The sequence below is a fragment of the Trematomus bernacchii genome, unplaced genomic scaffold (assembly GCF_902827165.1).
Source record: "Trematomus bernacchii unplaced genomic scaffold, fTreBer1.1, whole genome shotgun sequence".
NCBI lineage: Eukaryota > Metazoa > Chordata > Actinopteri > Perciformes > Nototheniidae > Trematomus > Trematomus bernacchii.
Genome location: NW_022987313.1, coordinates 6839512 through 6851780, shown reverse-complemented (window position 1 = coordinate 6851780; position 12269 = coordinate 6839512). Strand labels below are relative to the sequence as shown.

Sequence of the window (12269 nt, the reverse complement as noted above, 5' to 3'; positions counted from 1 at the left end):
ACCTGTCTCTCTGTGGGGTTGGGACAAATGCATCCACCAGATTATTGAGCGTAATATGCACTTTGCCTAAAACCTTTTTTAGGGATGAATAGTGACTGCTTAGCTGTGTTGAACGTATTTCTAAAGGTTCACTGCAGCAGTCAAAGTAGCGATTTAAAATATGAATGTTGGGCTTAAATAAATCCTTATTGAGGACCTACTTTAACTAAATTGTATTTCCCTAAAATAAATAGTTTTGGAAGTGTTCTCTACCGTTTTATGTCTACACCCACTTACTGTTCGTCAGCGAGGTGGTCGGAAAATCAAAGCCAGGCCTTTTCCTGCCTCCAGTCTTTTAATTTCACATTATACTGCCAAATAACAGTCTCGATTCTATGATGTTACACCATATGTGGTTTTATAATTCTCTTGGCATGCAGTTTCACGCCACTTAATACAATTTTAATTGAGAGCACCAACATATTTGCATAGATATTTAAATGTCAAATTTAACATATTATAATTCACAGTATGTCGGATGTTTTTTTTGCACCTTGCAGCCACAATTTCACAAAAGTATTTGAGATAGTTAGTTTATTTATGAGACCTAAACAAGATAAGCTTTGGTGGAGGATGCATCATGTCTGCAACATCTCCTCAACATCTCTGTGGCCTGGTCACATGGGCAGAGGAAAGTTTAACATCTGTCAGGAGTTGTCCACTGATGGTTAAAGGGCCCTGCATGTTGGTCATGGGGCGTCTGGATGCTTGGATGACAGTTTTCGAACAACACAGCACTTGAGACATCCCACACTGTGTATCTGAGACCAACGTTTTACACAAATTCCTGAGACTTGCCTTTGTTTTTACACATTCTGCACCTCGTTAATCCTTTTTCCCAACAGAGCAACACCCACGAATGAGCACTTTTAAAGGTTGTTTCTCTGTTTTATATTAATCCCAGTGGTGTCTTTGTAGCTTTTGTCTTCCCACAATCATGATTTTCATACTGCTGTTTAAATATTGCAGAAAAAGATTTCCCCTTTGAGTACCCGTGAGTAGGATTGAGGGGAATCTATTGGAAGAGATGGAGTATATTATTCCTCAGGATGTTTTCAATATGAAATAACACTAATGTGATGATACAAGCAATGTTGTAGTTGACACCTATACTAGTGAAATTCACAATTCTAAATGCACAATTTGATACCACAGTAAAAACTAAACAATAAATCTCCTTTAAAATACACTCTTATTACGATTTTCACGCTGTTTTTGACAGGAAGCTAGACCGGTAACTCTTATATTTATTTTATATTGCAGTGAAACCATCTCCTTCAACTTAACTTTGCCCCATACTAATTTGTACTAAAACTAATGCATGATATTGTAATTTAAAGCATGCATTGCAGGTATGCAGTTAGTTGCAACCTTACCGCTTAGTCCTCCTGATACACACTGCTCCTTGAACAATTACAGTGGCCTTGGAGTAAGCAAAAAGTCATCACAATGGCTTCAGTTTGGTTCGCTAAGGGCTATCTAATAACTCCTGCTATAAACGTAGCATCAGGCGATGAATACTGAAACTGGAAAGGCTTGCTGAGCTGGAGGTCGGGGGTCTCGGAAAGCACACCGTTTATTACAAGCTGACCCTATAAGCCAGACACAAAGCTAGGTTTAAAAGGAACTAGATATCAAAAGTAGATTCAAAGATAATTACGTTACAAATGTAGATACTGCCAACATGTTATGAAACAAAATGTAAAAGTCAACCTGAGGGCCTGAACCCTGTGGGGAGTCTTTTAATCCACTACAGAGCCCTGCCAACATCTGTAACAGCAACAAATCAGACTGGAGATTTATTATACCCCAGTGTAATCCAGTCGTGTTTCTTTACATTTGAGTCCTCCATCTGAACTCTTTATTGGTGACAGCCACTTTAGATCAGGTGGTTGGTGGTTTGTTGGTTTTAGGGAGATGAGGGGAGCAAAGGGGCTGTCATTTGGTCTAAGGAACACACGCCCCATACCCAGTGTTGCCTGGTCCCTGCAACACCCCACGCTGCCTCCCCCTAGTAAACAGTCCATTAGCGGAGTGCTCCAAGGTAAACATATTTACTGGCTGGTGACGGCTTGCCAGTGTGGCTCCTCAGGCCCCGTGGCAGAGGGGATTTCATTAGGCAGAGGGCAGGGGGAGAACGGAGGAAATTAATGTGCCATTCAAGATGATTTCTTTGTTTCCCATCAACATGATCACAGACAGGCCGCAGGGAAGAGATGATTTACGCACACAAAGGAAAGAGACAGGGAGAGAGAGGGAGGGTAAGAGGGAGGGATGGAGAGAAAATATCACAAAAGGCTCCCAGTGCGTGAAATGTCTTCCTTTTGGTGAAAATGCTCTTGTCATGAGTTTTTGTTATGGCTTGAAGTGCTGGAATTGTTTTCAATCAGAAAAGCTTTCTTGTTTGTCATTAAGGATTGGAATTGAAAGTATTTCTGAGCAAAACACCAACAGGCACAACAATGTAATGCAATTTCCCCCCCCCCCCCGCACTATCTACACACAGTAATCCAACCAATACGGTGATGTCCTGCAGCCTCGTTAGGAACCACAATAGCTGTTTATTCATACAGTACAACCTGCAGGATATTATTCTGTGGCCTGCCTCGTTTATTAATAACTGCGGTTCACCAATTCATTATCTGAGAAGTATACTGCTAGTGGCAGAACATTGGCTATGTTGGAAGTTTGTACCGTAGTATCACTGCGGTGTTGTTTATCCACAGAAGTAAAATTGTACTTAAATCTTGAGTTAAACCTATCTTTGGGTGTTATTTAGTTAATTTGAACAACATATTACAATTAAATGACCTTATCAAAAAGCTTTTTATTTTTGCTTTGAATAAAAATCAACACTTGAGAGTAGATTTGACTTATACATTAAGCCAGATATAATATTCAAATGTAATTAAACTGACTGAATCTTAACTTTATTAAAATGCAGCATTTATGTGAGTGATGTCGTGCTGCAGTAATTCAACACTTTAAAGTTGGGATTAGAGTTGAAAGGGAATATTCTGGTCAAAAGTAGGCGGCTTGGAATTGATCAAAACACAAAGTGACTTCACAGTGAATTGAAAACTTGGTATTTTAAGAAAATAAAACACAAATCACCCAAAATTCATGTTGCCATTTCAGATTGGGAAGTTACTGTATTGGTAGGAAAGGTAGAATTGACCGACCTGAATCCCTTCTTACTGCTAACGCTTTGAATTTAAATAATGTGTCAGTTGAGTTGCAAAATAATGCAATACATTGCTCATTACAAATTGTAATGAGTTCTATGCTATATTTTTATATCCTATACTACTGTGACTGTAAAATACAGCAGGTAAAGAGTTCACATTCAGCAACTATGTCTTCCTTTTACCCTTGTACTGCTCACAGAGGCTCATGTCAAACACATATAATCATATTGTCGTATTCTTAACATATTTATTTTGTCATCATAGAGGTGGGTCCTTTAAATCACCTGGACGCATTATGATTTGTAAAAGCATTTGCCGCGCCTTAGTATCATATACATCCATCGTCTGTACAATGTATTCCTCATTATTTCCTCCCATTCTGTCGCTCTCCTTCCACCTCTCCTCCTATTCAGGTCATACTCAGGGTTCTATGACACCTGTGAGCGATGTGCTGGGTGACATGAGCAGCATATAAATGACCATAGAAGTAAAAACATGACCCTTTTTTATTTACACACACACACAAACAGTGTATTTGCAGGTGCCCATCTCACTGTTCTAGGAGGCAGTTTTATGTAGTTGGTGACCTTAGACTGTGGAGCAGGTGTTTTAGGGTCTGATAACATCATGACAGAGAGTACAGGTGTGACTCCGTACAGACGGGAAGGACACACAAATAGACACAAACACAGACACCTATTGTATGCCACATCGGATGGTACAGCTCTTTGTTCGCTGACCAAAAGACAGCAACGTCGTACCGCGGACGGATTATTCTCATGTTTGGATACAATGTGCATACAGCTGGAAATGAATGAAATCCATTTCAAATAAAACTAGCAAAGACATGGATGTACTGTGCTAGCCACTCGATATAATCCTTTATACAAACACGCATCTGTTCGCAAACAATGCAGACATAATGAATAAGCTGTGATTATTTGGATATTGTGTTTACCTCCATGGAGATCTAAACCATTTACATACATGTCCCATTCCCATTCCCACAGTTTTCTGTGTGCAGTGGTCATGCATATTTAAGAGCCTAAAGGTAAATGTCAGCTTTCACCCGTCCAATGGGAGGCTTGTCCTCTGCACCATCATGTGGAGAGAAGCAGTACAGCAGTGACTTCATTGACATTCCTCTCATAAAGGCAGCGGCTAAACCGGCCTCCGAAAGTAATCCTGCTTTACTGAGACGTGGGAAGGAAGAGGACACAGTGTAAAGCTGATCGATTTGATCCTCACCAGGAAATTGTACATGTGCTTCCAGAGCTATGAAGTTTGTCCGCTATGCTGCCATCCAATCCCATACTTATACCCCGAGGATGAATACATAAACTGTTTCTGTGTAGCATCAAACCGTGAAGAGATGTTTATAAATCCAAAACTATAACGTAAAGTGCGGGTTTTTTTTGTCTTTCTTTGTCAAGTCCTAGCCTGCGGGATGATGTTTTGTTGATATCCAGCGAGGCCCAAGGTACAGCCTTGATAAGGACTGATATACAGACAGAGAATGTTTTGTCTCTCCAGTTCTCATTGAGCATGACAGAGAGGATTTCAGAGAGACTGCACTGCCAGATGGGAGATTGTTCCTTCATGGGTATTGTCTGCGAAACGCCTCGGAATATGTCAGCTTTATCTGTGTTAAAACATACCAAACATTTTTGCATGCGATACTGTGGTACCGAAGCTATAGCCTCTCCCATCTGTGCCGTTGCAAACTGTATCTCGGTCCTGCAGCATCCAGTACACAAGGCAGAAATAACTCCACTGATCTGAGGAGAAGGCTGCCACTGCCAAATATGTGATACGTAAATGTGTGAAATATTGTGATATTGAGACATGGTTCCAGATAGATTATGTTGTATCAGTGAGCTGTGTTTTATCCCTCTCCCCGCCGCTCTCTCCTGCTCGCTCTCTCCCTCTTCCCTATCTCATTCACACACACATACACACATTGACACACATAATGCTCTATCATTTCCCTCATCCCGTGCAAGAGGTGTGAAAGGCAAATATATGCTCTCCTTCACTGTGGACATAATACTGAGGTCATGAATGGAATGTTAATGAATGTTTTACCACATACCTCTATCAGTGAACACACATACAGAATCGCACTCGCACACCAGGATTTGCAGAGCGAGTACCAACTTAGCCAAAACCATAACAATACACTATTTTGAAATGTGCATTCCTTTGCTAGAGAGTGGGTGTTTTTTTTAGACCACGGCAGCTTGCTTTGACTTATATTTTGAGCTGGAAGAATGTGAAAAAGAATGAGAAAACAAAATTAAACTGACCAGCTAGGTAAAGGGAGGTGAAGATTTTCAGACTGTATATCCAAGCGTTTTTTTAATGTGACCCGTGAACTTCAAATCCGTGTCACATTGTGAACTGCAATAGAGGAAACAAAGGGGACAGAGGGTGTGGGAAGGAGAAGCCGCGGCTCGCAGATCACTAGCCTGTGTTTGAGTATCTTATCGGGGCTGTCGCCAGCTCAACCTGGCTCCATTGACTTTGTGTGGGGATTAGAAAGGCCCACAGCTTCTGATTATTTGGGTGAGTGAGCGGTTCTGTGTAAACAAACATTGTGGCCCGGATTGTTCCAGTCACAACACGGCTGGTTGGCCCCTAACAAACCCCACACAAACACACTTACACATGTAGAGAGTACACACATGGTGCATCATGCTGAATGTGGGTTGTTGTTTTATTCACCTTTTATGGATATCAGTGGTGCTTTCTCATTGATAGTCAGTCATTCTCAATAAAAAAAGTGTAGTCCAGCATATTGATGGATGCCAGCTCATTTGCTTCAGACATTTTCTACCTGAAATATAAAGAATGTACTCAAGATATTAAGATAGTATTTTACAAGTGCATGTGTTGCTCCTTTTCAAAGTGAAACATGCTGAAAGATAGCCAACCAGACTGAAGCTACTGTAACCAAAAAACTGTTGGCATCTGTACACTTATTAAAGCCAGGAAAAGTCAAGCGTTAGCATATTTGGGGTGAAGGGAGACTAGCAACTATAAGAAGAAAAAAAGATCAGTTCATCAACAGCACAATAACATTATGCCAAGCAGATGGGATACTGTGCAAGAAGAAGAACTCGTATTTATAAACACAAATCCTCAGTGAGACTCGCGTTTTATTTTTAACGCAACCTTTCACTGTGCATGTATTTTTTTTTTTAACTAAAGGTAGAGTGAGAAGCATCCGTGAAGGGGCTGTGAAGTCGGCTGCATCTCCAGATATCCATTCCAGATGCTGGCTAGACTTGTTGGAGCCGGGGCCCGCGTACTGGGGGCTGGATTTAGTTGTCTTTTCCTCCAGGTGTGATGCCTCATGCTGATTCCCCCACATGTTCCACGGGTCTTATCCAAACACGCCGGGGCCGGTGACAGCGCCGGTACTCCTGCCCTCCTCTTTAACCGCCTTCCTCTCTCTATATGCCTCTGCTGGTGGCCCACCCACCCACACTGCAACCTCACCTCTTCTCCTTACCTGTCATCAGAGCCGCTGCCCTGAAAAACCTCCTTCCTGTGCTCTTTTATTTCCCACTTCCCCCCTCTCCTTCAGACCTGAGTCTGGTTCTGGGTTTGAACCCCTCTGACGGGGGGTTATGTTCACACCGCTGCTCCGCGGGCTCTGCTGCAGGCTGGGACAGGCCAGTTGTTGCTCTAGTAACTCAATCGTGCTCAACGGTGATGTAGGACGTATTAAACTTGTCATATTTCAAGCCTGGTCAGTTTTAGGACGATACGCCATCAGGGAGTGTAAGGCGGTTAAAAAAAGAAGAGTGGAGTGGAAAAAGAAAACAGAAGCTCTGCTGTTTTGTATATTTGTTCCCCAGCTGAATGTTCGGCGTCTGTTTCCATTAGAAGTGTGGGTGAACAAAATCTTTCTCCTACAGTAATCTAGGCTAGTTAAAGGTCTCTCTTTTTGCAGTTCTGATTAACAACATGACTCAATTCTTCCATGAACACTTTAAGGTTTCCCTTTTAATATACATTCATTCCTCCTACTCTTAAACTTTTGTTCCGCCAGGGTAGGAACAGAGAGATGCAGTGGGGAAAACCTTATTAGCTAGCCCACACAAAATATGTCGTCGCATGGCTCATGTTGGACGCCTTCCAGCTTTGGCATAACTGAGGGTAACATATTTATGGGAACAAGAAACATGTTGGCCTTGGTTTCATTGAAAGGAATTTGTCTTGGTTTATTAGTATTATAACAAATACTGAGCTGATTAATTGTTTCTTTATGCTTGAAGTTTTTATCACTGAACATTTTTTAGAACTGATTCATTACAAGTCAATTATGAAGTTACTAAATGAATTAGAAGACAAGCACACATGCTGTTATTTTGAATGATGAAAGATGAAAACAAATCTATTATTCCCCAGAGGCTCTGATATGAGCTGAATATTTCCATGTGTTTGTGAGTGCGTGTGTGTGTGTGCGTGCGTGTGTGTGCACATGTGAGAAGTCATGCATTGTCATTACTTTGCTAAGATATTTAGAAACTTCCCATGAGCCAAGGCAATGTAAATGATTTCCTGATGTTTAAACCACCATTGCTGTGATTGGACTCACTGGATCAGGATTTCAGCTTATAAACTGCTTGGACTGTCCCCTGAGCTCATTACAAAACACACACAAGATGGTAACACTTAACTCTTTGCAAAAATGCGACAGAAAGTGACTGCAATGTGGTTTTAATGTTATTACAGAGTAAGCGCAACAGTTACTAAAACTGGATGACGCAGACAGAACGCGTCAAATACATGACTATATAAATAACAGCATCATCTGTATCTTATCAGGTCATTTTCTCATCAAGTTTTTTCTAACAACTCATAATCCTGTAATTTCCCATTGGGGGTGATTAATGTATTGCGTCAAACCGATTTTAAATGTTTGGCAACTTTAGAACATATGTCAGGAAGCTGTGGTTTGGTGTGGAAGGTGTGGTTCATCAATGTCATACTTCTTCTCTCTTTAGTCAGGGTGGCTAGAGGACGTGTTGTTGTTCTGCTGCACAAGCTATGTTTACAATTATTATTATTTGATTAATATTTTTAAGATGTCTTTGGGAAACCAGTGCATTTATTTGAATGACAGGTTTGAAAGTGGGAGACAGAGGGGACGACACGAGGCCCATGGTCCCGGGTCGAATTTGAAATCGGGTCCTCCGCTTGAGGACCAAGCCCAAGTACATGTGCCGTCAGCTCTACCATCTAAGCTATACGACGGCCCAAAATTATCATTATCTGAAATCTGTTTCCCAGAAAAAGGGAATCTCATGACAAAGGCTGATTTAAATACCTTTTTAACATATTTCAGTATGCAGAAATTCAAATCTCTCTGAAGTTGCCAGTCGGATACTCAGCTTAGCCTAATCATGCATCCATCTCTGGGATTTTTCCCACTGTTCGTTCCAGGTGAGGCATCACTAGCTGTGTCTCAGGAAACCCCAAGCCATCAAATGTCTCGTGACATCATTGCCAGTCATCAATTTGGTCTCTCCTACTCCAACTGGATCTGGATGTTGGACCTTGGTGAGGCCCCATTGCTGGTATTAATTTCTGGGGCCTGTTGGCGTCCACAGCCTGGCAGCCTAGCGCCCGCTCACCACAGTCTCAGCCTCAGCCCTGGTTCCATCTCCATGTACGAGTGTTACTGGAAAGCTGGCCAGTGGGATCTGGCTCTGATAATCATTTCAGGATAGACCTGCCAGCATCTGTGGCGAGGCTTGAAGGAGATGGGCTATTAGCATTCAGAGAGGACAGACGTCAAGAAGAAAATAAGTCTAATAAAACAAAAAATAACACACATTGTGGAATCATACATCAACTTCAGAACATTTAGAAAAATACAATCTGTAGCCATTTTTCTACAACATGGCTTTATTTTTTGTGGAATTCCAGAGTGGTTTCCAAGATTTTCAGCAATTTATATCTGTAAAGGGCTGACTCAAATTGCAAACAGAAGGAATAGTTGAATAATGATGTGGAACTTTTAAGGCTTTGTGCAGGAGATACTGTAAGGCACTACAGTTCACAAGTTGTTACATGTGTAATATATATCTTATTGACTGAAGAACCTCTTTGGATAAATAAAAACACATTTCAGGACCCATATGAAGTTTTCAAATGTTGGAGTAAAGCCTATGTACTGCAGCCACTTTGGATTGTGTTACCATAAGACATGGATTCCAGGCAGAACTCTGTGGAGGTTTATTCCTTTCAAACAAGCCAAGCTAATGAAAAACAAACTTGGGCACTTGCGTCTCTATGTGGTCAGAAATCTTTTTCATTTTTCACTTGAGGGGATATTTTTCTGGTTGCTTTTCTTTTCATGAACCAGGTTTAAGGGTCGTTTCTTTCTCACTCTCTCTCCGGCTACTGACAACAGGCATGTCCTTCCTCTCAAACATAAGTATTTCAACCGTGACGCCATACATACTGCATCTGCAAATGATTGGTACGTGTTTGTGATTACAAGTGTATGTTACATGTGCTTGTGTGTGTGTGTGTGAGTAGAGGTGGTCAGACATCTCCCACTGGATCTGTTACAGTCCCAGGATTCCAGTGGCTTCATGAGATGCCGCACAGTTTGGTAGGCCATTAGTGAATGTTTAACATTGAGTCAACATGAGGGAATACTGTACCTTCCCTCTCTTTATGAGACCAAGATGCAGAATGATTAAACCTAATCTCAGACAATTATTATAGCGAGGCGTATTTGGATTGGAAAATCCTTTTTTTCCTTTCTGCGTCTCCTTTTCAAATGAACATTTCATGGGTGGCTGATTTACACTGTTTCCTCGGCTAGATGTGTTTGCTCGTTTAAACATCGATGTGCACTAGTTTTTGGATTGATAAGCAATAACACTTCACAAGTATTCCACAATGAAGAGCAGAGGGTTGTATACAAGACTTGGAAAAGAGGAACATAAAATCTGTAAACATGAAGATCATACAAGCATATTAGGAGCCAATCTCATCAACGTAGCAGAACTCACTTTAAATAGCATGGAATCTATTAGCATGCTTCTGATTCATCGCATCCATTCTTGTTTTTATTGACGCTAGCTGTTCATAAACACTAGCTGACCTCCACCATGATGCCCATGAATCTCCTTCTTCCTGGACTAAGAGCTCCTGAGAGGTTTCTCCAACAAGCTGTTGTCCCTTCTGTAAACACAAGTACTGTAGAATACCGTGTGTGTGTATCTGTGTGCGGATGGGGTTATTCAAAAGCTGTTCCACTTGCATGGCAACGCCTCATTACCCATGCTTCCTTCTTTGCCCCGAAGTGGGGTGCGCCTCCCCTCGCTGGGCCCAGTCGTCAAGGTGACCCAACATGCCCCAGGATGGCAGACAGGCTGAGAGAGGGGGGTGGTTGCTCGCTCTGTCTTTATTGTACTGGGGCCCCCGAATGCTAGGCCCTTGGTGGTTCCAGACTGCCGCATGCGTCCCGGTGAGCAAGCAGCTGATCTCATTTTTCAACACACAGCTGCCCCAACATCAGGCCCAGGTGAAGGTGACCTCCCTTGCCTGTTGGAGTGCCTCTTAAAGTAGTGTGTTGCAGTGGATGCTGTGCCAAATCCAGAATACTGTCACTTCTGGTGATGTAACATTGTGTTTTGTTTTTAGGTATGTTTTATCAGAATTTATAATCATTACTTGAGTGTTGCTTTAACATATACAGGACTTGTATGGACACAAATGCGACAGTTGTTGTTGACTTATCGTAGCAGGCTGCAACAACAGACTGCAGCACAAACAATCCTGTCAGCGTTCATATCTCAAACCTTTTATCTCTTCAGACATCCATCTCTATCTCGTGTTCCGTCTCACTCTATCCATCCATCTATTCATTTCTTCCTCTCATTTGTCTTTTCTCCCTCCCGTCCTGTCACCCCCCCCCCCCCCTCCCCCTCTAACACAGGACAGATTGGGAAGCCGTGATGGCGGCACAGAAGTTGAGGGAGAAGCTATTTATCCCAGACGGATCAGGAGGTGTGTGACGGAGGTGTGGACGGTTGCTGCAGGTCAGTGACGTTGGCAGGCGCCAGGCAGGCCGGCCCACATGGCTCGGGGACTGTGGGACTACAGACAGATGGCACCTGGTGGGTGACAAACAATTAACAAACCAACAAGAATAGCTGGATCGGCAGTATACCCACAAGCACAGGAGATAGCAAGAGAGCGGGTGCATCTGTGCTCGGAACACTTTCACTCTTTACTTTTCCTCTCCCCGAGTCTTGTTTTCTATAACAGTTGCAATTTACCCATGTGTCTTTTCCACAAAAACACTCTTGTTGTCGTGTCGCTATAGAACAGTCTAAATAAAGCAGTGTTGAACATATGCAGCCAGCATATGTTTCTGTTTATTTCAGTGCCGTTTTGAGAGAAGCAGTAGGTAATTTAAATACATACAGTATTTGATATCTATATAAATGTTTGGCAGAAGTTATGAGACATCCATATAAAGTTCTGCAAAGCAAAAGCATTACCTGGCATCGTTGTGCTGTCTTGTGTTGTTCTTTTGCTAAATTCATGCTGGAAATTGATTCAGTGTGTTTGTTCAAAATTGTTCATGGTGGCCGATGGTATTTCACCGCCTAACTACATCCAAATGTCATCGTGATAGGGTGTTTCTGCACTCCACTCCCACTTACTGTACAGTGAAGCTGTCCTCTGTTGGTCATAAACAAGAAAATGTGCACAGTTTTGTAAGTAGTATCTCTATCAAGAGTGGGGAAGAAAGGATGATTATCCATACCTAACTTTGTGTAAGTAAACGGCTGTCATATGGTAGAATTATTGGTTTGGACTGGCATTGGTCCTCTGTGTGTGTGTGTGTGTGTGTGTGTGTGTTTGTGGTTGTTAACACATCTGGAGTCTAGACTCTGTGGCTCTGTGGGCAGGATCCTATCTACGAGCAGCATCGGGTCCGGAGACCGGCCATGTTGACATAGGTGGCACACACATAACGGCATCTGTTTCAACAGTCAGTACTCT

The 12269-nt window shown here is 42.1% G+C and overlaps 1 long non-coding RNA gene across 2 annotated transcripts in view; it reads left to right on the top strand.

Moving 5' to 3' along the window:
* The window catches only part of LOC117478186, a 90777-nt gene extending 79028 nt beyond the window's left edge, over positions 1–11749 (top strand). For both annotated transcript variants that reach the window (XR_004555395.1, XR_004555392.1), the window contains exon 4: positions 11194–11749. This is a non-coding gene — a long non-coding RNA (uncharacterized LOC117478186). The remainder of the gene's footprint in view (positions 1–11193) is intronic.
* Positions 11750–12269: the final 520 nt, after the last annotated feature.